The 24,844-nt window shown below is 40.4% G+C and overlaps 1 long non-coding RNA gene across 1 annotated transcript in view; it reads right to left on the reverse strand.

Annotated features, from left to right (window-relative positions):
* Nucleotides 1–2,304: 2,304 nt before the first annotated feature.
* The window catches only part of LOC148132173 (uncharacterized), a 44,085-nt gene continuing 21,545 nt past the window's right edge, over nt 2,305–24,844 (reverse strand). Inside the window, exons 2-3 of the long non-coding RNA XR_015747658.1 lie at nt 7,537–7,641; nt 2,305–4,408 (exon numbers count right to left, since the gene is read on the reverse strand). This is a non-coding gene — a long non-coding RNA (uncharacterized LOC148132173). The remainder of the gene's footprint in view (nt 4,409–7,536; nt 7,642–24,844) is intronic.

Genomic DNA, 24,844 nt, shown 5'->3' on the forward strand with positions numbered 1-24,844 from the left:
TGTTTTAGATTGTACTATAGTTTTCACATTGTTCCCTCCTCCTTGCAGGACTGCCTTTCTTCTAGGCAGTTTTTGCCCATCTCATCAAATTCTAGGGGAGAAGTCATGCCCTCGATCTCTTCTATCAAACAATCTTGTTGGACTTCTTAGTGGCAACAACTGTCTCCCCAGATTCCCCCAAGAGTTTGAGGCCAGACAGGATGGTATCTTACACTATGCATACTTTATAGTTTCTCTTTGGACACCAGTGTGGGAGAGTGTGTATGTTTTTAAACTTATAAACACACACACCCAAACGAAAATTATTCTATCACAAACGAAAATTATTTGCCAGCTTATGTTGAAAAATAATACATTATTAAAGCCCCATCAAGCAATTGTGAGAAATGCTAGCAGCACTGAAAGATTTTAATTTTTAATAAAGTAAATATTGATATGTATAACCCATAAAAACTTCTTTGGGGGTTGTCCATAATTTATAAACGTGGGAAGAGTTCTAAGGGAAAAACATTTAAGAAACATGGCTCTGGATTATTATAACATTTTGCTATTTTCATTTTGGATACATTTTACCACTAGGGTGCACTGCTGTCACACCCAGATTTCTTAACAGTTTCATTTTACTGTTTCATATGGCTTTTGCATTATATCATAGAAATTAGCAGGTTTGTCCTGCTAAAACATAATCCCCCAAATCTATATATATTTTTAAAATAAAAACTGCAGGCAAGATTCTTTATTGGCTCATTAGTACTTGACAAATAGGAAAAAGCTAGCAAAAGTTGCATGTTGTATAATATTCTGACATGGATTTAGCATAATTATCTTCAAAAGCATACGCATAAAATTGAAGAATAAGCTGTTTCACTTTTATCTGACACTTATCTGACAATTATTTTGTGAATAACAAAACAAAATTCTCTACAAATTAGGATACGTACAAAGTAGTAACAGCATTAGGTATTTATCCCAAGATTTGGATTGAAATGTGATGGACAAGGGTAATTAAAGAATTTGTAAACAAAAAAATCCCGTGATTTGATTTGCAGTATCAGAAGAACTGGAAGAAACCGCTCATTTGTGAAAAATGTGATGCCTTGCAAAAATTTGTACTGCCATGAGTAACGTTAATTAGCTGTTTCAAAATCACAAACACAAGAGAAAAATCCAAATAATGTTCACTCTTTATTGAAAATAACAGGAGAGATACTGGCCATTCATTTCATCCCATCTGTTTTGAAGTTTCGGACAGCTCATTAGTACATATGGACATAACTTTATAGAACGTGTGTGTGTGTGTGTGTCTTCCATGAATTTGGAACAGGAAATGAACTTCACAAAAAAATACTTAGTGGCACACTGTGCCTAGGACAGCTCATACAAATATATCTCCCCTTCGGGTTAGGTGTCTATGAATTCAGAGAGGAAAATAAATATCACCAATGCGTTTGGAGAGCTTGCTATGGTTAAGAGGCTCTTAACATTTCTAACCCAATTTATTTTCATTTCTTGGATAAATAAATGAGAAAATCCTATTGAGATGAAAATCCTCCTAGGATTAGGGCTAGGCTTCCATGAATTTGGAGTGGAAAACTAATATCAATAATAGATTCAGAGAAACTTGGTATGCTTAGGTTATGTGTTTGTGTCTCTGTGTGTTGGCATATATCTCAGAAATGAAAATATAGCTGGTATTTTCCAACTGACAGAAGATATCTCCATGCCATATTATTTTGAGTTTATACACAGAAAGACAAAGATAAGAAAAACATAGAAAATAGTATGGCATTTATACATTTCCTGTAGTTCTTGAAAACACCCTTCACATTTTCTCCTCCCGTTAGTCTGAATTCTTTGCACAGTGGCTTTCTGATACAGCTGCTGCTCCCATGTCCTCTTGAGGCCTGGATTTTCAATCAGAAGCGCTGCTCTGAATGCCGTTGGCATCTCACTGTTCTGAATTGCCCTGTTTTTGCCCCTCCCTTTTGTTCCCTATGGGCTCCCGTAGCCTAAGCAATGGAAATATTGCAGAAGCCAAAAAACTCCAATGCTCACATTCATGGGAGTGCATGGCTCTCTTCAGATGTTAAATCTCCCTTACGCCCATTCATCTCCCATCTGAATTGGCACTTTGGTCACCTTTATCCGAATGCAAATCCTGTTCCCTTTGTTGCTTTTGGACAATGCTAAGCTGGGAAAGGTGCTGCACTTTGAACTCGCCACTTGGAAGCTCAAGTTTTTGAAGCATGACGGTCCTTAGTTTTAAAAACGAAGGAATTGTATTGTTTTGTTTGGCTTCCTCTTGCTTTTCAGGTCCCCAGCTGAGACTCCTGTGCTTGTACTGCACATGGGCAGGAACCTAATGGTTATAACTGGTGAATGTGAAGAAGTTCTGAATGACAGAAGTTGTACACAATGTCATATCGCCTCTATTCCTCAGTGGGGAGCAGGGTCATCATGGCATGAATTGTCTCTAACTTTGCCCCCACTCTGTGGAAGATCATTCCCCAGAAGTGAGGTTGGCCCCAAGCCTGTGAGGTTGGCCCCAAGCCTGTTCACCTTGAAGGCCTTCAAAACAGGATTTTGCCAACTAACTTGGGGAATCCCATCATAGAGCTCAACCCATTAGGTGCTTATATGGTGGGTCACTGAGGCACTCACTGTATACTTTGTCGCCATTCTTTTCTCTTGCCTTTTACTTTAAATTGTAGCTTTAATGGTTTTTATGCATTTTGTTTTGTTATCTATGCTCCCCAGAGTCATTAGGTAAGATGGATAGCTATGCAAATGTGATATATAATAAATACAATAGATACTAGGCAAATTATAGCAATTCTCACACTATTTTTCAAGTGACTGAGGGCTTAAAGGTTAGGTACTCAAATTTTTAGAGAACATATACTTTTTAATTGGATTGTCTTGTGTCTTCATCCAAGATGTTGTGGGATCAGATAAGCTGGAGACAGCTGAGACATCTTTTAGACTTGAGTTGCCCCGGGGGTGGCTATTGTTTTAAAGCAAATGAAGTCTTCTTCCACACTTCTCCTGCCTTGCCCTGGTGGACTCTCAAGCCAGGTTAACCTCCCCTTGAACTCCTTTGTGCGCAAGAATGTCCTTTTGCTGAAGTCCAGCACATGCCTACTGGCAGGTGACACTGGTGAGGCAAATGTAATAATGTTTAGAAAGTATGTGGCAAATTACAAGTTGCAGGTTGGCCAACAATCAAAACACATATCAAAGCAAGCATAGTGTACAGCAGGGATATCAAACTCACATCATCACGGTTGCATCACGTGATGTATCGGGACTTTTTTCCACTTTGCTAAACCAGGTGTAGGCATGACCAGCATGTGATGCTTCCGGCCCATGGGCTGGGAGTTTGATAGCCCTGGTGCAGAATCTTTGGAGACAGAATAAAGTTTCTATATGAAATGTATTTTATGGATGTATTATATGCATTTCAGTTGTTTCTAACTCTATTTAGAGAGCTGTTCAATGTGTATTTTCATCCGTCTTTCCCGCTTCACATATACCCAATTTTGCTCCATGGAAATTTTACCCCAAATTCAGCTTTGTTACATCCCCCATTCCTCCAAATGTGGAAGGTGAGGTAGGGAATCACGTATCTGTTTAATTGAATGAACAGTATCCCTGGATATCACCTTGTTTTATTATTAGGTCTTAAACTTATACTGCACACCCTTTGGTGAACAGCAATGTACAAATATGATATCTAAGAAAAAAGCAGGTATTGTTTTGTGTGTAGATGCAATAAAATGCCTATTTGGATAGGGAAGTAATGGCCCCTAGTTATTTAAAGTTATTTAAATCTGGGTGTGTTTTCAACATTGGTAATCTAACTGAGAGATTAACATTCAGAAATATCTTCATTTTGTTAATTTTAGGATTTCTGTAAGTTTTTTCAGCGGCCTTACTGAACTGTTGCATTTTCAAGAATTTTGTTTAAAACAAAGACAGGGAAGGAAGATAACTAAGTTTAGAAATACAAATATTTACTGCTTGTATCATAATTTGTCTGCAGACCTTAGTTTTGCTGAGAAAAACACTCACGTAGCAGTCTTATGGTGTTACAGTATCATGAAGACTGAAAATAGCTTCACAGTTGGGGGTTAATCCTACTTTTCCCCTTCAAACTGATCAGTAATAGGAATATGTCTACAAGTGATTCCATATGAGGAAGACTCTGTCTCTGGAACAGGTCAATATATACAAATATTTCTTGACATCTGGGGCATTGGTAAGTTGAACTCTGGGGCATTGGTAAGTTTATTTCAGGTGTAGTTGAAATAGCAGCAAAACTGACTTGGTTTGTTCATTTGCTTTTGGTGTTGCTTTTCTCTTCATGAGGAATTCTTCCTTTCATCCTCCTGGCTCCTGAGCTGCAGGTCTGTTAAAAAGGAAAGACAGCTGGATAGCTTTGGCAGCACCCTTCTGAAATCCAGACTAGAATAGAGGAATAATTAAGATATTTGGATGAGCTTCCTCCTTCTCTTCAATAGAGATAAGTTAGCAGCCAAAGCACCATGCCACTGTTCTTTTTACATTACATCTGATTTGTTTAAACTGAAGATGTCAGGGACCGAATCTGGGACCTTCCTGTATCCAAAAAGCATGCATGGCTTCCACAGAAGCATCTGCCTGCCTAATGTCAGATTGATGCTTTCCAAGGCAGCCATCAAGTCTTACACAGCTTCCATGTAAACATGACTTTTTGTGTTCTTTTGGAAGAACTGCATGGGAAGTTTAGTTAAACAGTAACTGTGGGCCTGCCAACTCTGTGTGACTCGTTCTTTTTATTGCAGTTTTCTATTTTGCTTACAAGGAGTTTTCTGAGACTTTTTTTTTACTGTTTTTATTATGGGGGGTAGGGACACTATTTGTGTACTTGATTCCAGTTCCACGGCCATCCATAGGCTACTTCTGGATGTGGCCAGTCACAAAGTTAACTTTAAATTCCCAGTGTTGCCATTCTTTTATGGCTTTGTCAAGGACGGAGGCCATCAGCCGCTCCCTCTTGCTCCAGCCCATACCCCTCCTCTGCTCTTGTCACCTCTCAGCCAGGCCATTTCTGGACAAGGGCTTAGCACTCTTTGATAACAATGTTGGATTCATGCTCAGAAATTGCTTGGTTTGGAGTACCTCCATGCCTATACTCTGTTAGTCAGGCAATAGGTAGTTAAACCTGCTTTTCCGAGCCCTGGTTTGCATTTGACACTACCCCCATCCATTGGAGAGGCAAGTTGCCCCTGCCAAAATAGGAAATGAAATCAGGCAAAACAACCTTACCTTGTTACCTTACAATGGTACCTTGGTATTCAACTGTTTTGAAACTCATAAAATTTGGTACTCATTTGGTATGCATTTTGACACAAAAATTTTATACCTATACTCATCATTTGTTTGATATTTGATACATAAGCTAGAACTTATTGTGGTTGACTGCCTTGTGACTCACTATATTATTAGTTATGGGAAAAATTAGTTTGGTATTCATCATTTTTGGTACTCATCACGCCTCCTGGACTCAATTAACTATGAGTACCAAGATGTTGCTGTACTTAAATTGCAGTCCAGCACCAATCATTGATCTTGTGACTATGACAGAAAAGGGGAGTCAATTGTGTGTGTGTGTGTGTGTGTGTGTGTGTGTGTTTGTTTGTCTATCTATTGCTGGCATATATAAACTGAGTCAGTGGGTCAGTGTGGGACCTGGAAATTACAAAGCAACATTTCAGAACAGTTCTCCTGCTGTCAGTCATCTCCTGAAACACAAGACCAAGGGATAAGTGACATGTGATGAATTCAGTGGCCTCATGACAACAGCACCTTCGATATCAGTGCACACAGGCGAAAACAGACTGAAGGGTCAGGGGAAACAGAAGCACTGGAGCATCACAGTTACATAGCCTACAGCAAGGGGTAAACAGCTAGATGCTCAGCTAGAGCTCAGTGGTTCAGGCTCTTGGTTCAGAGGGGGAAGAGGAAAAAACAAGATAATTCAGTGCTTTATTCACCCTTTTAAATTCTTTTCCCAGCAAAGCAACAACAAAATCTTGACATGTATTTTTTTGTTGCCAGTTTTTCTGCTAGCTTTTTTTTTTTTAATGTGATGATTCTGGGACTGTGGACCCTGATGAGAAAGCCAAGGACTAGAAATGTGAATTGGTCTGTCACAGCTTTGATCTTAAACAATTATTATAACTCTATTGGACAATTGGGCAAAACAGCTACAGATTTTGGAGCTTTCTCATTCATACACAGTGTCAGGGTTCCAAGTAATACCCCCATAGCAAGCAGAACTCCAAGGCAGGCAGGTTCCTCAAATAATAGTTTTTAATGGCACAGGCTGGTGAAAATCAACTCTGAATGTTCCCACAGTTTTCACCTGATTAAAAGTAAAAGTTTTTCCCCTTCCTCAAACAATCAGTCACATGGTCCAATCAAGGTGCCACCTGGTTGCCTGGTAACTTCACTCCTCTTTTCGACCACCTGTGGAAATGTCCTTGGTTCCCAGGAGAAAGTATTTTGTTTTGGCTACACAACTGCAGTTATCTCTATTTCACCCACCCTATTCCTCAGCTCCAGTGTGGCAACCCTGAAGCTTCAAAATGGCCGATCAGCTTCAGGGTTGACACACAGGCCCCAATTTTCCTCTCTGATAGTTTTGACAAATAAACCAGTTTTGAAGGGGTAGTCTACATGAGCCTTCCCCACTCTGGATTGAACAGCTCCCATCAGATGTGGACAAGACTGACACAGCCCACCCCTTAAATTCTAACATATTGGCACAGAAGTACTGTATTCTTTACTATGTCACACTTTTCACTGTATGGCTGAAAATGATGGGTTGCTCAATCACAGCTGGTGAGGGGCTTCAGCAATTCAAACAATATGTGACAGGGACAGCAGCAATATAGCCAAAATGGGGCCATTTTGCTTTGCCAGCTGGACTATTTCTAGTGGAATCCAACTATTTTAGCATTCCAAACTCTTTTATCTCAGTAGTGCACAAATCATCTTTGTGTCCAAGATTAGGAAAGACAAAAGAAAGCAAACAAATCAATAGGATTCAGAATGTATCCAATTAAATAATTTGTTTAACTTCTGGGAACAGTACAACGCTATAGGATTCTGTCCAGATGCAATCTAAAATGAACCATTTATGTGAAGGCAGCAATCAAGGCATTGTATATGCCGCCATTACTATAGACCACAAGAGGTCCCAAGGTGTGCATTTCATCATGCAGTACAGTTGTTTCATTTGCAGAAAATTCTGGAATCTTTGTAATATTCTCTTTTGGTGTGGTCTGAAGCCTAATTGTAATTTCCTGAATAAGGCTCCCAGGATTGATTGGAACTTGCAAGCCATGTGGATGACTCCCAATAAGCATTTGCCAGAGATCCTGCTGCATCCAATAAATAAATGAATGAATGAGTGAATGAATTAGTATGTCATAACGTCACTGAAGAATCAGCTTCATGAAAATAATTATTTGGAATGAATGCCTCTCTTACCATCCAAGATTCTGTTTGTCGTTGACCAAACATCTGTACAAAATATGATATGGATCCTTCAGGGTCACTGTTTAACTTTGTTTTCTAAGATTCTGGTTGCATTGCCTGGACATTACTTTTTAAAGACAGAAGAAAAACATTTTAATATACTAAGGCAAAACTATTAAGTGTTTGGAGATAGAAAGATATTGAATGCAGTCCATCCAATTGTCTTTTATAGTGATTAGATATATAGGGCATCTGAAGTATCCCCAAGAAGTAAATTAAAAAGTTCCTGGAGTCCAGTAGGAAAGAAGACTAAGTGGCTGAAAATCTATCTGGTAGGTGTTACTGGTAGCCCATCACTTACGTCCACAATTGAACCCAGAATTTATGTTGCTAAGTGAGAAATTTGTTAAGTGAGTTTTGCCCACTTTTCAGCTTTTCTTGCCACATTTGTTAAGTAAATCACTGCAGTTGTTAAATTAGTAACATGGTTGTTAAGTGAATCTAGCTTCCTCATTGACTTAGCTTGTTGAAAGGTGACAAAAAATGATCACATGGCCCCAGAACACTGCAACCGTCATAAATATGAAACAGTTGCCAAGCATCCAAACGTACATCACATGACTATGGGGATGCTACAACATTCATAAGTCTGAAAAATGGTCATAAGTCTCTTTTTACAGTGCCATTATAATTTCAAATGGTCACTAAAGGAGTTGTTGTAAGTCGAGGGCTACCTGTATAGATTTATTATGATAGGTGACTGATCCACATGACCATGTTGCCCCAGTGAAAGCGTGGATCATTTTTTTCAATTGTAGAAACAGACAATTTCACCCTCTATTTACCTTCAATCCACAGGGAAGGTAGGATCCACCCCTATTTTTCTGCCACACTATGCTTTTTGACATCCAATTCAGAAGCCTTTTTTAGTTTATCTGTTGTGTTCCACAGCATTGTAAGCAAATCACTCCCCTCTAATTGGCTATTGGGCTCATGGCAGGAATGCCTCCCCCCCACCCATCACTGAGAGCTGCTCTCTGTTGTAATTTCCTCCAGGGCTACTCTGTTCACGAAATAAGGAACCTTTGAAAAAAAATGTTTACTGATTAAAAGTGAAAGATTGGGCAGGTTCAGTGAAGGACGAATGGAACCAGTGGATCATTTTTTTTTATTTCCCAGATGAAATCAACAAGAATACTGACATTTCCCCCTAAAGTGCAAGTGAGAGAAATAAATAAAGGTACAATTGTGTTTTAGAAAGAATCACTCTTCCTTCCTTTCTTGTTCAGATTCACCCATAGAACAATAAAATGTGGGCTATGCCTGTATCCCAGAAATATAGGTTGGGAGGGGGTGAGAATAGTAAGAACATAAAAGTGGGAATTGGCATCGTCTTTTTTTTTCTTTCACCATCTTACATTTGACAAAAGAAAATGGATCCACTGATTATATTTTATGAGGGTATTGATTAAAGGGGTAGCAACAGGCAAGGCATGAATGAACTGGTTTGGCAAAGTTTGTTATGAAAAAGCAATACAAAACTTATTCTTATTGGGCATGTTGAACTGGAGGAGGACCTTTCCAAACCAATTAAACATTCGCTTCCACAATTCCTTGTCAGCATGGCCATTTTTGAAAATGCCAAGAGTTGATGCAATGCATTGGAAAAGCAACACATTGGGAGAAACTGCTATGTTTTGTGCATCGATAAAAAGTGAAGGATTAAATCGGAGAAGACTAAAAGACAATGTTATTTGAAAATTCCAGTCTGGCTATCGACTATTGAAGCATTTTCTTATCCTATAATATATAAAAAGGAACAAACAGTTAGATATGGTGAAATATTGAATGAAAAGGGTGAACTTAAATCTATACAAAAATTAGAGGAACAAGGTATAAAGATGAATTGGTTTTCATATGCGCAAATACATTCAAGGTATGACAAAGACTCTAAAACAAGGTTTCTATGATAAATCGACTGATTTAGATAAGATTTTGACAGGTACTGATGAAAAGGTGATTAAAAAATTGTATGGATATTTATTAGAAATTAAACTAGAAGAAGAACAAGTTAAAGAAACAATGATTGCTTGGGGGAAGAATTTTGGATATGGGATTGATCTAGAGAAATGGCAAAAATTGTGGTCTCAAAATTATAAAATGACAATGTCAACAGCATATAAAGAAAATTTGTATAAGATGCTTTACAGGTGGCATTTCCCCCCGACAAGAATAGTAAGAATGTTCAAGAACAAATCTGAAAAATGTTGGAAATGTCATCAGATACCTGGCTCATATTACCATATGTGGTAGACTTGTGCGGATGCTAAAAAATATTGGACTAAAATCCACACATGGTTGGAAAAAATGACAAAAAAGCATATAGATCTGAAACCAGAGATATTTTTATTGGGAATTTTACCTGAAATATATAGTAAAGAATTGAAATACCTGATTGTAAATGTATTAACAGCGGCTAGGATTGTATTTGCTAAAAATTGGAAAAATGAGAAAATACCATCACCAGAGGAAATCATTAAGAAAATATTGGAATGTGCTGAAATGAGTAGATTGACATTTGAAATCAGAGAACAAGATGATAAACAATTTTATAAAATTTGTGATCTATTCTATCAATGGTTAGACAATAAAACATGGTAATGAAATATGTAGTTTCTTAGAAAATAATAAATATATAAAGAGGTATTCTTTTCTTATTATATCTACAAAATGATTGTAGGATAGATTTGAGATGATAATATGAACTGTTATGAAACAATTTAAGTTAAATATGATTATTTCATAAAACATGAATGAATAAAAGTATAGTCAAATGATTAACAATGATATTAACGTATTTAATACTTGACTGAAAATATGAGAATATATACAATGTAATTGTAATTGAAGACTATGAAATGGAAACACAATATAATTCGTAAACCAACTTGCACACTGTATGTATAGATAGGCTTGATGTTTTTATGTTTTGTTTGTCTATGTTTGTTTTAAAAACCAACAAAAATTTAAAAAAAGTGAAGGATTAAATGAGGGATTATCAAATATTGTTATATCACAATTCACCCCATGCAATAACCTTTATGGTCTCCATGAATAAAATAAATATTTTCACTGGAAATATTTAGGTTTGGACAAGTAAGAAAATATACCACTTTTATTAAATATACAGTATTTTGGAAAAAATATAAATTAAAAACTAATTTAAACCTATATGTCAAATAAGATCATGCTAGTGCAGCAACTGTTTAGCATCTGTTGAAATAGCAAAAATATTTTCCATCATTAACATGTCTACATATATTCCAAAGATTGTGGGTAGATTGCTATATGCCACAGAGATTTAAGTTGTTTAAAAGAAACAGGCCTAATAAAAGAGGAGGTAGAGTTGTGCTATATATATAAAAGAAACAACTGCATCTCTATAGAAATAACAGCAGAACAATGATGAAAACCATCTTGACTGCATTTGTATCAATATAAAAGAAAAAAAGGATGACATTGCCATAGGTATATACTACGGGCCACCCAACTGAACAGAGGAAATGGATGAACTTTTTGCTAGGGTATGTAGGAAGCACACCACAATAGTCATGGGCGAGTTTAATTAGCCTGACATCAACTGGGAGACAAGCTCTGCACCTAGTAGAACAGGGGTGTCAAACTCACTCGTCATGGCAGTGTCATGTGACATATTGGAACTTCCTCCCCCCTTCGCTAAACTGGGCATGGGCGTGGCCAGTGCGTGACACATCCAGTCAGCAGGCCGGGAGTTTGACCGCCCTGTAGTAGAAGACCAAGCACTGGTGAAGGTGCCAAATAAATACCTGCATGCTTGAGAAGCTCTTTGTGCTGCTTTGCTCTTTCCCCCTCTCATTTTTTTCTTTTGCAATTGTTTTCTTTTTCTTTTCCTTATTCTTTTTAATTTAAGCCACCCTTCCAAAATAAGTAACAATGTAAGAGCCACCATTTGATCTTGTTGGTGGTTCACAGAAACTCCCCCCCACACTTCTACTAAGAAAAAGGTGGAAAAGTAATTAACAAGCTTAGCAACATTTTAAAAATCCGAGTTTAACTTACCATAACAAACATTTGAAAATATAGTACAATCCTCCTGAATGCTGCTTATGAACCCTCTCACCCTCTGGGCTAAACAGAATTCCCAAATGAAAGACCCTACCTGGGCAGTTCATTAGGACTCATAGAACCACCGACTAAGGAAATGCACCTAGTTTGTTTTGCTTTTATGGCAGTCAGTCGTATAATTTCAAGCATTTCTGCCAACAGATGTCTGCCTCACTATACCATCCTCTCGTATTTTACACCAAATCAGACCCAGCCACAGAAAGTACACTGCAGCTTAACAATCTGCTGTGCTTTCAGCTTGCTTCTGCCCTTCCACATTTGAAAGCATTTTCCTTTTTTCCCCACAGCTGTCATCTCAAAGAGACTCCCTTGCCAAAGACAGAGTGGGAGGAAGGGGAAGACATGCTTCATGCAAGATGGCTGATCTTTTCTGGCATATACGTTTGTGTAGGAGAGAGAGGAATAACTCTCCTCTCCCTCCCCACCTCCGATACTTATCCAGGAGATGATACCCTGAAATCAACATGCAGCATGGCCATTTGGGGATAACAGCTCTGCTCATCTGTGCTGTTTGTATCAATGGACACTCTTGGGGCTGCTTTTGACTGGGTGCTTAAGTTTAGAAAGCCCACTGTTTCCTCCTCTGTTGTCTGTGGTCCTCTGTTTCCCTGTCATTAAACTTCTTCATAAATAGTGACCTTTGAGCCATGCAGATGTCTGCAAATAGAGAAATGTTCTTCCCAAAATGGAGATTGAGATCATTTGCAGCAATAAGATTTAGGGAAGCACTGTTAACTAGTTGAACGGGTGGTATGAGCCACAGGTAGATTTTGAATAAACACACACATATTTTTATTTTCACACTTGTTACAGAACCATCTAGTATGAATGATTTGCAGACAGAACCATAATACTATACCCCATTGACAGATGGTTGCAAACTACCTCCTTTCAAAGGATCACAGCATCATCAAAATCCCAGAATAACAAGAGTTGGAAGGGACCTTGGAGGTCTTCTAGTCCAACCTGTTCAAGCAGGAAACCTTATTAACATTTCAGACAAACCGTTGTCCAATCTCTTCTTAAAAACTCCAGTGTTGGTGCACCCACAACTTCTGGAGGCAAGTTGTTCCACTGATTAATTGTTTTGTCAGGAAATTTCTCCTTAGTTCTAGGTTGGTTCTCTCCTTGATTAGTTTCCTTCCGTTGTTTCTTGTCCTGCCCTCAGGTGCTTTGGAGAATAGGTTGACTCCCTCTTCTTTGTGGCAGCCCCTTAGATATTGGAATACTGCTATCATATCCCTAATGCTTCTTTTCTTTAAACTAGATGTACCCAATTCCTGCAACCATTCTTCATATGTTTGAGCTTCCAGTCCCCTAATTATTTTTGTTGTTCTCTGCACTCTTTCTAAAGTCTCAGCATCTTTTTTATATGGTGGCAACCCAAACCAGATGCAATATTCCAAGTGTGGTCTCATCAGGACATTATAAAATCATACTAACACTTCGTGTGATTTTGATTCTATCCCTCTGTCAATGCAATTGAAGATCACATTGGCTCTTTTGGCAGCTGCAGTACACTGCTGGCTCACATTTCAATGACTGTCCACTATGACTCCAAGATCCCTTTCACACTTAGCGCTATTGAGCCAAGTATCACGTGTTCTATACCTGTACATTTGGTTTTATCTCGCCTAAATGTAAAACCTTACATTTCTCAGCAGTGAATTTCATTTCATTAGATAGGGCCCAGTGTTCAATTCTGTTGAAATCCTTCTGTACCTTGAGCCTATCTTCTGGAGTGTTGGCTATTCCTGCCAGCTTGGTGTTATCTGCAAATTTGATCAGTTCCCTTTCTATCCCCTCATCTAAATCATTGATGAAGATATTGAAGAGTACTGGGCCTCAGACAGAGTCTTGGTGTACCTGACTGCATACTTCCCTCCATGTAGATGCAATTTATTAAGGACTACATGTTGAGTGTGGTTGGTCAGCTGGTTACAAATTCATCTGGTGGTGATGCTGTCTATCCCACAGACAGCACTGCGATAGTCTGCCCTTGAATTCACAAAGCACCAGTCATCTTGCTTGGTGCTCAGGTATCTGCAGAAGCCCCTGCTTCAAATAAAACTTATCTGTGAGGTTCATGCACCCTGATGAGGATGATGGTATTTTCTTCATGGGGAGATCCAGGGGGAGGGGTGAGAAGTCAATCTTTTCTGGGGTGGTCCTTCTGGAAGACCCACTTTCAAAATTCCACATGATACCATCCCTCCCAATCTTTAGGAAAGCAAGAAAATTGAGCTTTTCACAATGCTAATGGTAAAACTTTATATTAGTATACTATCAGATGATGATGTATAATTTTCATAATCGGTTTTATTCTGTATGAGTGGTTTTCAAACCTGGCGACTTTTAGATTTCTTGGAGAATTCTGGGAGTTAAAGTTTCATACGTTGTCAGGAAACCATTGGGTGTTTGTTGGTATAAGAAAGTAGATGAATTATGTTTTTCTGAGAAAGAAAAGCTGTTTGAAAATATTAATGGTCATTGGATAACTTGTCTTTGTTATTAAAACAAAGGATGTGTGCCAAGAAGCAACAAGAACATATCAATGGTACGATTTCCAATGGCTAAACCCACCCCATAGATTCCCCTTTCCTTTCCAAGAAAATGTCATAGATGCCCCCCCAAATGCTGAAAAAATGCTGAGATTTGTTCCATATGAAGGAAAATAATTGCTAGATGGTGCCTACAGCATTGCCTTATAATCACTCCAAGGAGCTCCTTATGCATTTGGAACAGGACCAAAACCCTAGTAAAAAAACCCATGTCTTTTGTGAGCAAGGAATGAGCAAAGCTTTTAAAATAATACCTGCAAGAACCAGACATGCTACTAATGATTTATGCTCCAAGTATAAACGGCCCTCTCTCAGATTATTCAGAGGAACTATCAGAGATTATTCTGATTGAATGTAGAATGTGGATTCTACCAAACGAAAAATTGTAGAGGAAACATGTGCATTCCACCTGCCTATCACATGTCTTACTTTTTAAAAATGAAGCTGTGGATAGCAACCCAAATTTAGTATTTGTTGGTTTTGGTGTATTTAATGATTGTTGTCTATACAAGCCATAAATGTTATTATTAAGTTTATACTCTACTATCCTGTTTATATAAGCACTCAAATGACTTCAAAAGAAGTGACTCACAAACCACATGTAATTGTGGCCCAATGATTTTACACACACACACACACACACACACACACACATCACTTTGGGAGAATATCAGGAGATGAGAAGCGGGTGGGTGTATTTATGTGTTTGATTTATGATTTCCTATCTTGCTACAACTCTGGGCAGCTGCCGGTAAAATGAAAACAAAAAACAGCAGCAACCCAAAACAATGAAAAAGGAAATTATAACAATAATCAATAGGCCATGTGTCAGAATGGCAAATACTGCAGATCTCTCCATCTTGCAAATTGATAATAAACAAGCTTGGTTTGGGATATATGCAAAGGCCCTACTAGCCATGACTGCCATCAGCTTCTTGAGCAGGAGCCATAATTTCAAGAGAATTGTCACATTGTGTACTAACTCTGTCTGGAGGAGTGTAAATCCCCTTTAAAGTTAAAAATGGAATGTATCCATAGCCGGGGTGCCACAACTCCTCTCCTCCACCCTCCCATCCCCCAGCCTTTTATCTTGCCAGGGTTGATTTGAAGCCTGTTCTTCCCCCTCCAATGTCAAACTAAGAAAGAACCTTGACAACATTACTACAACATTATCTAGGGCAGAGATGTACAGTTGAGTATCAACAGCAGAATCATTATACTTCATCTCAAGTCAAACATAGACCTTACCCAGTGACTTCATGTAGATACTAAATAGAGACTTGAAACAACCAAGAGAATGGGAGACTAGATCTAAATTCTCCCCAATATCAATTTGAACTATCCCTGGAGAAAGGAGGGAACCATTTTAATGACATGCATTCCATTCTTAATCCTCTGATGGAGGAATGCTATGATGGCGCCACCATGAAATGAAGGAGAGTCAGATGGATGCCCCACCACCATCCTACTCTTGCCAAAGGTTATCAACAAGCACTGATCAATATAATCTCAGTGTTAAAGCCAGATATTAAACCCAACTAAAAAGAGTTCAGCCAATTAATTCCTTCAGGGTCTTTGGAGTTGCACACCAACCTCAACAATCTTCTCTAAAAAGGGAAGATTGGAGACTAAACGAAAATCAGTTCTGTTATTTTGTGGCTTTTTGAGAAGAAGGAAGAGCACTACCTATTTCAAGGCAGGCAGAACCAAATCCTCCCTCAAAGAAGTATTATCCACCACAGTGATCCAATTACAAGTCACCTCCTGGAAGACCTTGACCAACCAGGATTTAAAACACAGATGGGCAAACTCAGAGCTCTATGTATCTTGTTTACTTTATCAAACATAGCAAATTCAAGCTCCTTCCAGACAAAATTGAGCCTCAAGCAACTACTTTGGATCTATACATTTAGGGTTCAGCTCCCTCAGGCTTCAACAACTCTGGGTGATTTTATCCAACAGCTGCTTAAACTAGTTCTCAAAGTGGCCCTGTAAATATTGATGCCTGTTTTAAGGGACCAGGTTACTGGGGTTTATGACAATTTGCCACAGCCAATTCGCCACGGCCAACTTGCAATGGGACAACTCGCCACAGTCAAGTTGTTGCAGGACAACTTGCTGCAGGATAAGAGTTACACTAATATCAAAGAAATTGTGGAATAGAATAATTAAAAAAAAGGATGCAAAAAGAGGGAAAGAATGAAATATGAATGACAAAAATTAAAATATTTTTTATTCATTTAAATAATTGGATTATAAAATTGTTTTGCGTTGAGTTGTCCCACGGCAACTCAACCATAGTGAGTTAGCCACAGCGAGTTGACTGCAGTGAGTTGTCCCATTCTGAGGTTACTGAAACACAGTCACTCCCCAGCATTCCATAAAAAATAATTGTTTTGTCATTCCTATTACAGCAATGTAATTCTTAGGAAAAGCTCTAACTTTTGCTTGGTCAGAATCCGTTTTATCTTCCTCAATGTTGCGTTAGGCATCTCTTATGCTGTTTCATCAGCCGATGTTCTTCTGAAAACCAGGTGGCCTTCCACAATCAAGAGACATAAAGAGTTCATGCAGGTACAATCCAATCTATGGCTGTCAACCAGAGGTGGTATTCAGCAGGTTCTGACCAGTTCTGGAGAACCAGTAGCGGAAATTTTGAATAGTTCAGAGAACTGGCAAATATCACCTCTGACTGGAGATTTTACAGTATCCTTCCCCTGCCGTGCCTACCAAGCCACGGCCACAGAACCAGTAGTAAACATTTTTGAATCCCACCACTGCTGTCAACCATTTCATTCCAAGGGTCCTGTAAGGCTAGGTTGAACTGTGCAACAGAATCCCAGAGACAGCAACACACTCCTTCTAAAGTTTGAAGAGTCCACCAGGTGCCTGGGCTGACCAAATGAATAATCCTATCTCCATGCAGCAGCATGCAATCGCAAACAATTCCAAGACCGAACGGAAATGATCTGCCCATGATAGAAGACAAATCATCAGATCTCCAATTCCAGATCACATAATCTCTTCTTCAAGATTAAAAAAAAAAACAGATTTAATATGTGAGCCCCATAGTGGGTCAGGGGCATGGTTGCCATTAACTCCTGAGCAGCCTTCACATGTCCACCCAAGGAAGGAAAATGGAAGTATCACACACACACCCCGCCCCAAGTATCATAAGGTTGGGCAACTCCATTGCCAAAACAATTTTTTGCTGGTTCACATTATTTCTGAGATTTCATACTCAGCTCAGATAGAAATGTTGGTAGATCATCAAAATCCCCTCTGATCTGTATAGCTCAACTTCACAGAGTCTCCCAACTAGCTATCTCCAGAGCCCTCAGGATTTCTCAGATAACCATAGCGATAGCCACAGCCCTGCTCCTCCCTGGAGGTACAGCTGATGCCACAGAGAGAACTCAGCTGGATGTATTTTCAAGAAAAGAAGTCTTCCCACTGCACCAAGTCAGGTTTTACCAAGGCATACAAGGTTGGCTCTCTCATCCATGACTAAGTTGTAGAGTTTTATTGCAGGCTAACCACACATGAAAACCAGGGCATCAGGAGAGAGAGCACAAGGGACTGGAAGATGGTACTAAATATTGTAACCCCCAACTCTCACTAAGGCAGAAGCGAACAGTTAACATAAACTCACAATTTCTTCTTACTAAAAGCCTTCCAACCCACAAATCTAAAATCCATCAGAGATATTCTATTACTCTACTGGTAACAGAAGCAAAAAATCTAGAGCCAAAACAAAAGTTGTAGGCTACAGTCCATTTAAACGTATGATGCAAGATGAGTGCAATTGACAAAATGGCCACTGATCCAAATAGCTGATCTGACAGCAATCAGAGGACATGGGCTGATTCTCTAGAGAGCCTGCTCCCATTGACACTGACACTGGCCTTGTCTGTCCACCTGTACTGTCACTCTGCAAACAAAAAACAGTCTAGAGTGTAACCAATTTTTTGCTAGCTCACATTATTTCTGAGATTTCATATTGCCTTTCTGTCAAAGCCTTTTTTGTGGTCCACAATTTTATATTAGAGCAAATAGACAAGTTACAAAAGACAAGAACAGTCCCTTTAAGAGCTGGTAGTTCTGCTGCTTTCTCTCAAGACATGGGGCACTTAAGGAGCCACAGGGAAAGGGCAGAAAGGGTTATCCCCCCTATTTGAAAATCTGTTTGGAGGGAAGGGAATTTATAGAGGGCAAGAGGCAGGCAAGAAAAAAGTTGGGCATCCCATTCTGTGTTCTTTCTGATAATTTCAATTGTCTTCCCTGGAAGTAGCTTCTGCTGGCCTAATGTGTATATTGCTTGGTCTACTTGTGGTATGAACATGAACAAGGAAAGTAGAATCAGTCCAGTGCTTCCAATTAAAAACAAAAACCAATGGGGCTGCTGGTTGTCAAAAAAAAAAAAAAACCACACTGAAAAACAAAAAAGGCTCACTTGAATATTACACAAGAAAAATGAAGCAATGGAAAGGAAAGGCTAGTACACAGCATGTGCACATAAAATTAGTCTTAGCCAGAATACAAGGGTCAACAAAGACACTACATAGGGCCAAACAAACAGAAGTGAAGTGCTCCCATCAGTCCACACAAGAAGATTTATTTACTATTCATTAAGCTCTGTTTATTGGCTATTTACAAGCATGAGTGGAATGCCCTGGAAAAAGTCAATTTTGCCCCTTGTCACTTGGATTGTCTCATCCAAACCATGATTTACACAGCTTTAACCCACTGCTTTTCATCCTGCAAAACATCATCCAGCTGCAGAACACACAGAGCAGTGTGGAGGGCATGAGGACAAGGCATTATTTTAGCCATAGAGCATGAGCTAGATTTCACTAAGATTCACTTGTAAGGGAAGGTCCTTTCTCTAGGCTGGTGCCTAGTCTTTCAAATGTTACTGAGTGTTTGAAGAACTCTAGTAATTGCTGCTGAATAGGGTTCAGAGACTTGTAAAAAATCCTAATAATTTGTTCCAGAAGTCCCAGGCTACATTCTTGAGCATGGACATAGATACTTAAGTTTACAGTACAGTCCCAGGAACAATTCATTTTAAATGTATTTCACAGGATTGTTGTGAGAATGAAATATTTCTCTTTAGCAGGATGCATGTAATGAAATGCAGAAACTATTATACATTTGTTGAGTGATGTATCCCTTCTAAGGAGACCTTGTTAGTCTTGATCTACAGAGGTAGCAATTGCACTTCCTTTAAGTGATTGTTTTCATGACAGTCATAAAGCAAGTTATCATGGATATTAAAATGAACCACATGGTTGTTAAGCTATTGCAGCATATCCAATGGGTGTTTTTTGCCATTTTCTGCTGGAAAACCAGCAAAAAAATTGTCACAAATCATAGGCATGTGACCATGTTTATGCAATCACATAAATGGGAGCTGGTTATCAAGAGCCTGCAATGCAATCACGTGACTACAGGGATGCGTGAGGCAGTTGTAACTTCAGGGACAAGCTCTAAGCAGCTATTTCGACGTTTGCTGTAACTGAAAATAGTTAAGCGGCCAGTAGTAAGTTGAGGACAGCCTGTACTTTACAACTTCTACATTTGCTGTCTTTTCTAAATGATGAAAACAGCCTGTCACAACTATCAAATATGAAACAATAGTCAAATTCCCTTTTGTTGTATTTGTGGCAACATAAGGATGCCCTTTAGGCACATCACTACAAAAGTTTCTAATGTATAGGAAAAATATAAAATACACCAAACCATACCAAACAAAGGAATACCAATACCATGCCATTAAACTCCCTTTACAATCCTATAATCCCTTAATTCAGGGTAGAGTCAGGGTGACTAGAGGAACTGAGCATTTACTGGCCGGATGCCCTTCTGGGTGCCACATGGAGTCCACAGCAGTTGTTTTTTTTTCTTTGCGCCTTAGGAGAGAAATATCTGCTTGCTACGTAGGATCAAACTCTCAACCTTCTGAGTGGGAGGAGAGCATCTTCATCACTAGGCTGTTACCAACACCACACCATAGTATCTTACAAATAGGCTCCATGACCCATAAGAAGCATAGTTATAGAAGCAGTACTCCCATCTTTCTTAGTGGGTCAGAGTGTAGGCAGAGAGCTGGAGAGTTCACTGAAAGCCAACATTGGACTCTGTAAAGATGCAGAGAATCTGGTGAATCTCTATTCTTTTCATTCCATTCAGCATCCAGGAAGCAGGGTGGAAAGCAAAAAGAGACTCTGGAGCCTCAGCAAACCAGGTGAAGAAGTCAGAGAAACTTTCAAGATCTAATGTTGAACCCAGGGGCAACCTGAGACTCTCTCTCCTGGTCTCTCAGCAATAGTTTCAATAGGTTCTCAGCAGATGGATAACCAGCACCCTCCTTGGATAGGCCAAGGCTCTCTTTTGACCTTCCTGATTGTGTGGCTTGAGAAACCAGCTCTCTTCCCTGGGAAGGCAGTGACTTTTGCCAAGAGCTGGCAGCATAGAAGGAGAGGGAAGTTTGTGCCAATGTGGAGAAGTTAATCTAGCAGCTCCCTCATCTCTTTTGGCCAAACACAGGCATCTCCCATCTCCTTCAACCCTTCTACATCTTCTCCTTCAACAGCGTGGTCTTCATGCTCTGCAAGGACTCAATCTGCAAATATTCCTCTTCTGCTGAGTTGGTTTACTCTCTGCACTCAGCAGTGGGTTGAGTTTAAACAGTGCACGAAGTGTGCATGATTCAGAGTCTGGGGCCTAAATTAAACTACAGTCATATTACACGGTCCTGTATAAAGCAAAATAGCAAGGCAAATTGAAGGCAGACTGTTTTGGAGGTAACCCTTAAGCTAAATTGTAGTCAGACTCAGTACTTTCTGATGCAGCAGCAATTGAGCAGAATTTTGTCACATTCCTGGAGGGAATGGTGGAAAATCTGCAAGCAGGAAGTGGATGTCTATGGAGATTCTCAATCATCCAGGTCATGGTTGTCCAGAAGGTGCCTTTTCAAAAGGTAACTGGATTTTCTTTGCTTTTGCATGAAAATGTTTTGCTTCTCATCAAAGAAGCTTCTTCAGCTCTGAAGAAATCCACTTCTGAACTGAAGAAGCTTCTTGGATGAGAAACGAAACGTCTTCAAGGAAAAACAAAGTCCAACTGCCTTTTGAAAAAGCACCTTGGAGACAGGAAGCAAATGATTTCTGACCATCTGACCATCCCAGGTGATCTGAAGCCCTTTGTTTTCAGGATTCTGAATTCAGTTTTAGTCTGATGTCTGAGAGTTTTCCTCCCTGTTTGGCAGTAAGAATACAATAACAATAACTGAAGAGATGGGATGACAACTAACAAAAGAATGAGGCAGCATAGTCTTCCTTCGGGTTCAGAAAGGTTTTTAGATCAAGGGTGCGAGCAGGAGAATGTGACAAGCAGTGACAGTTTTGGAAAACAAAAGTGAAGGGAACATGTTGATGGTGTCAGGAAACACGAAAGACAGCATTGTGGTGGCAGGTGCTTCTTGGCTTTCAGCTCTTTGTATTTAAATGCTTCTGGGAGAATATTAAAGGAAACTTTCTCAACTTTTGGCTTTGCTGATTGGGGTATTGTGGAAGCTGTCATTCCAAACATCTGACGGGCTGAAGGTTGAAGGAATGCTGGATTAAAAGAAAGAATTAATTGGTCAAATGGATAACTTGTAAGATTACAGAGATGTGGGAGGGAATCCCAGTTCTAGCTTCATGAGGAGTCCTATCCATTCCTCTCAAAAAGCCTTCTGCTTTCATCTATAATGCAGATATTGCTATAGATTAGAAGACTATATCTTCCAGAAACCACATAGCATGCATGTAATCAGGAAAGATTCCAGGAATTTGTCATGTTTACTTTAATGAAAAGAAAGACTAAGGGTGACATGTTAGCAATGTTTTAATATCTAAGGGGCTGCTACAAAGAAGAAAGGATCCACCTGTTGTGAATCAATAAAAGTAACTTGGCCCAAATGCAAAGCAGGTTTTGAAAGCCTGCACACCTGATTGGTCCTTAAACAATGAACAAGGATTGGTCCATAACAAGCCCCTGATTGGCCAATATTAGGACACTTCTTATTGGGTTTTAGTTGAACTTGTTGTATATGTTATTGGTTAATAGGGTAGCAGCCAACCCTATAAAAGGGTTACTGCTGCCCATAGCCTTGCTCTGTTCTATTCTATTTTACTGTTATTAAAAGAGTTGAAGTCACTGGTCAGATGTCTGGTCTCCATTATTCTCCAATCTTAACACTGGCGACGAGGATGGGATACGGAGACCGAAGAGCTGACTGATCTACAGAGCAACAAACAGAGCACGTGGTCGAACACGCACCATCAACGGCAACATGGCCAGCGGTGCCGTACCACCCGCTCCATTCGACCCAGAAACCGAAGACTGGGAGTCGTACATGGATAGGTTCCAGATGTTTCTGGAGACCAACAATTTGAAAGATGCAACAACCAGCAAAAAAAGAGCTATCTTTCTAACCCACTGCGGGCCTACCGTGTTTAAAATGGCAAAATCACTTGCCAAGCCAGCAGAGGTAAAAGAGATGGACTGGGACGTCCTCGAGCCTTTACTACGGGCCCACTACGCGCCCACCATGCCAACCTTAGTCAGAAGACATGAATATTACCAGAGGAACCAGCGGAAGGCGAGAGCCTTGCCAACTACGTCGCAGACCTCCGCAATCTTGGAGGCCTCTGCGGGTTCTCTGACTTAGAAGAAGCCCTCTGTGACCGCCTAGTCTTGGGCCTAGAAGACTGCTCAATCCAGAGTAAAATCATGGCTAAGGGGGACATCAGCCTCACCGATGCCCTTAAAGAAGCCACTGCAGCGGAGGCAACCAAAAAGTCGGCAGCCCGAATGCGTCGCACTAGCGCACCGCCACGCCAACTCGCCAACGATACCCTCGCTCAGAGAGACAACCGGTATCGACTCACCCCGAAGACCTAGAATCTCCGTCAGATAGTGATGAGGAAGAGGTCAACCGACTCCGAACGGAACGAGACCAGTCCACACAACGCTCACTTCGAACTTGTGCAGGATGTGGAGCGAATCACCCATGATCCAGCTGCAAATTCCTCGACGCAATCTGCCGCGTTTGCGGAAAAGAGGTCACATCGCAAAGGTTTGCAGAAGCAAACAAAACTCCAAACCCCGACAGGCGAATACCAGTCTTCAGGATTCTTCGGCACACCCCGAGACAAACTGAATCACCAATGGGGAAGCCACTCCTACAGAAACAAACCGTCCACCACTACCACCAGGCGTGAAGAAACCAGGCGGGAAGAGACCCACCAAACAATTACCATAGGCCACGCTACATCCCTTGATGCCGGGAAGATCAGAGTGAAGGTCGCTATCGAAAACAAACCTTGTGTAATGGAGGTAGACTCAGGATCATCCCTCTCGATGGTGTCCTGGAAGACGCTCCAACAGCTCATTCCGACGATTCGCCGCCAAGACCTCAACCCTCAAAGGGTTATACTCAAAGACTACCAGGGTAACCGAATTCCCGTTGTCGGGTCCCGCCGATTCCAGGTCTCTTTCAAGGACCGCACCGTCGCACTGCCACTGACTGTCGTGGACCGTGACCGGCCTAGTCTTTTAGGCCTGCAATGGTTCAGACCGCTCGGAATCACTGTAGCCGGAGTCCACCGTGCCAAGAGCAACGATTGGGAGGAAGCCCTCGTGCAAGAATTCCAAGACGCGAATGGACTAGGCAAGTACAAGGGGACCCCGATTTCATTTAACTTGAACTCTGAGGTAGCACCCATCCGCCTTAAGCCGCGTCGGGTACCGTTCACCCTGAAACCTAAAATCGACGAACAACTCGATAAGCTAATAGCACAGGGCGTGCTGGAACCCACCGACCACGCCCGGTGGAAACCCCGATAGTGACGCCTATCAAGCCTGATGGGTCACTGAGAATTTGCGGAGACTACCGGGCCACCCTAAACCACGCACTTCAGCAAAGTGCATATCCAGTGCTGGTAGTGCAACACCTGCTCCATTCCCTGGGCGGCGGGAAAGTTTTCGCTAAATTAGACCTAGCGCAGGCGTATCAACAACTGCCTGTAGATCCGACCACCGCGGAGGCGCAAACTATCGTCACGCATAGGGCGCATTTAAATGCAACCGGCTCCAGTTCGGGTAAGCGTTGCACCAGGAATCTTTCAGAGCTTAATGGAAAGGCTGTTACAAGGAATAAGAGGGGTCGTACCGTATTTCGACGATGTACTCATCGCCGCCCCTAACCGAGACATTCTAGGAAAACGACTCCGAGAGGTCTTACAAAGATTCCAAAACGCAGGCCTCAAAGTTAAAAAAATAAATGTCAGTTATGTACCGAAAAAGTGGAATTTTTGGGATACCTCCTGGACAGTCAAGGAATCCATCCCACTGAAGACAAATTAAAGGCAATTAAGAAGGCCCCCACTCCAAGGAACAAGGCAGATCTACAGGCGTTCCTTGGACTTATCAATTTTTATAACGTCTTTTTACCCAATAAAGCAACGGTAGCTGAACCATTACATAGACTCTTAGACAAAAAAGCAACGTGGGTTTGGGGACAACATGAACAATACGCTTTCCAACAA

The sequence above is a fragment of the Notechis scutatus genome, chromosome 2, assembly GCF_049901735.1.
Source record: "Notechis scutatus isolate UNSWTSFEM ecotype Mainland chromosome 2, rNotScu1.2, whole genome shotgun sequence".
Taxonomy (NCBI): Eukaryota; Metazoa; Chordata; class Lepidosauria; order Squamata; family Elapidae; genus Notechis; species Notechis scutatus.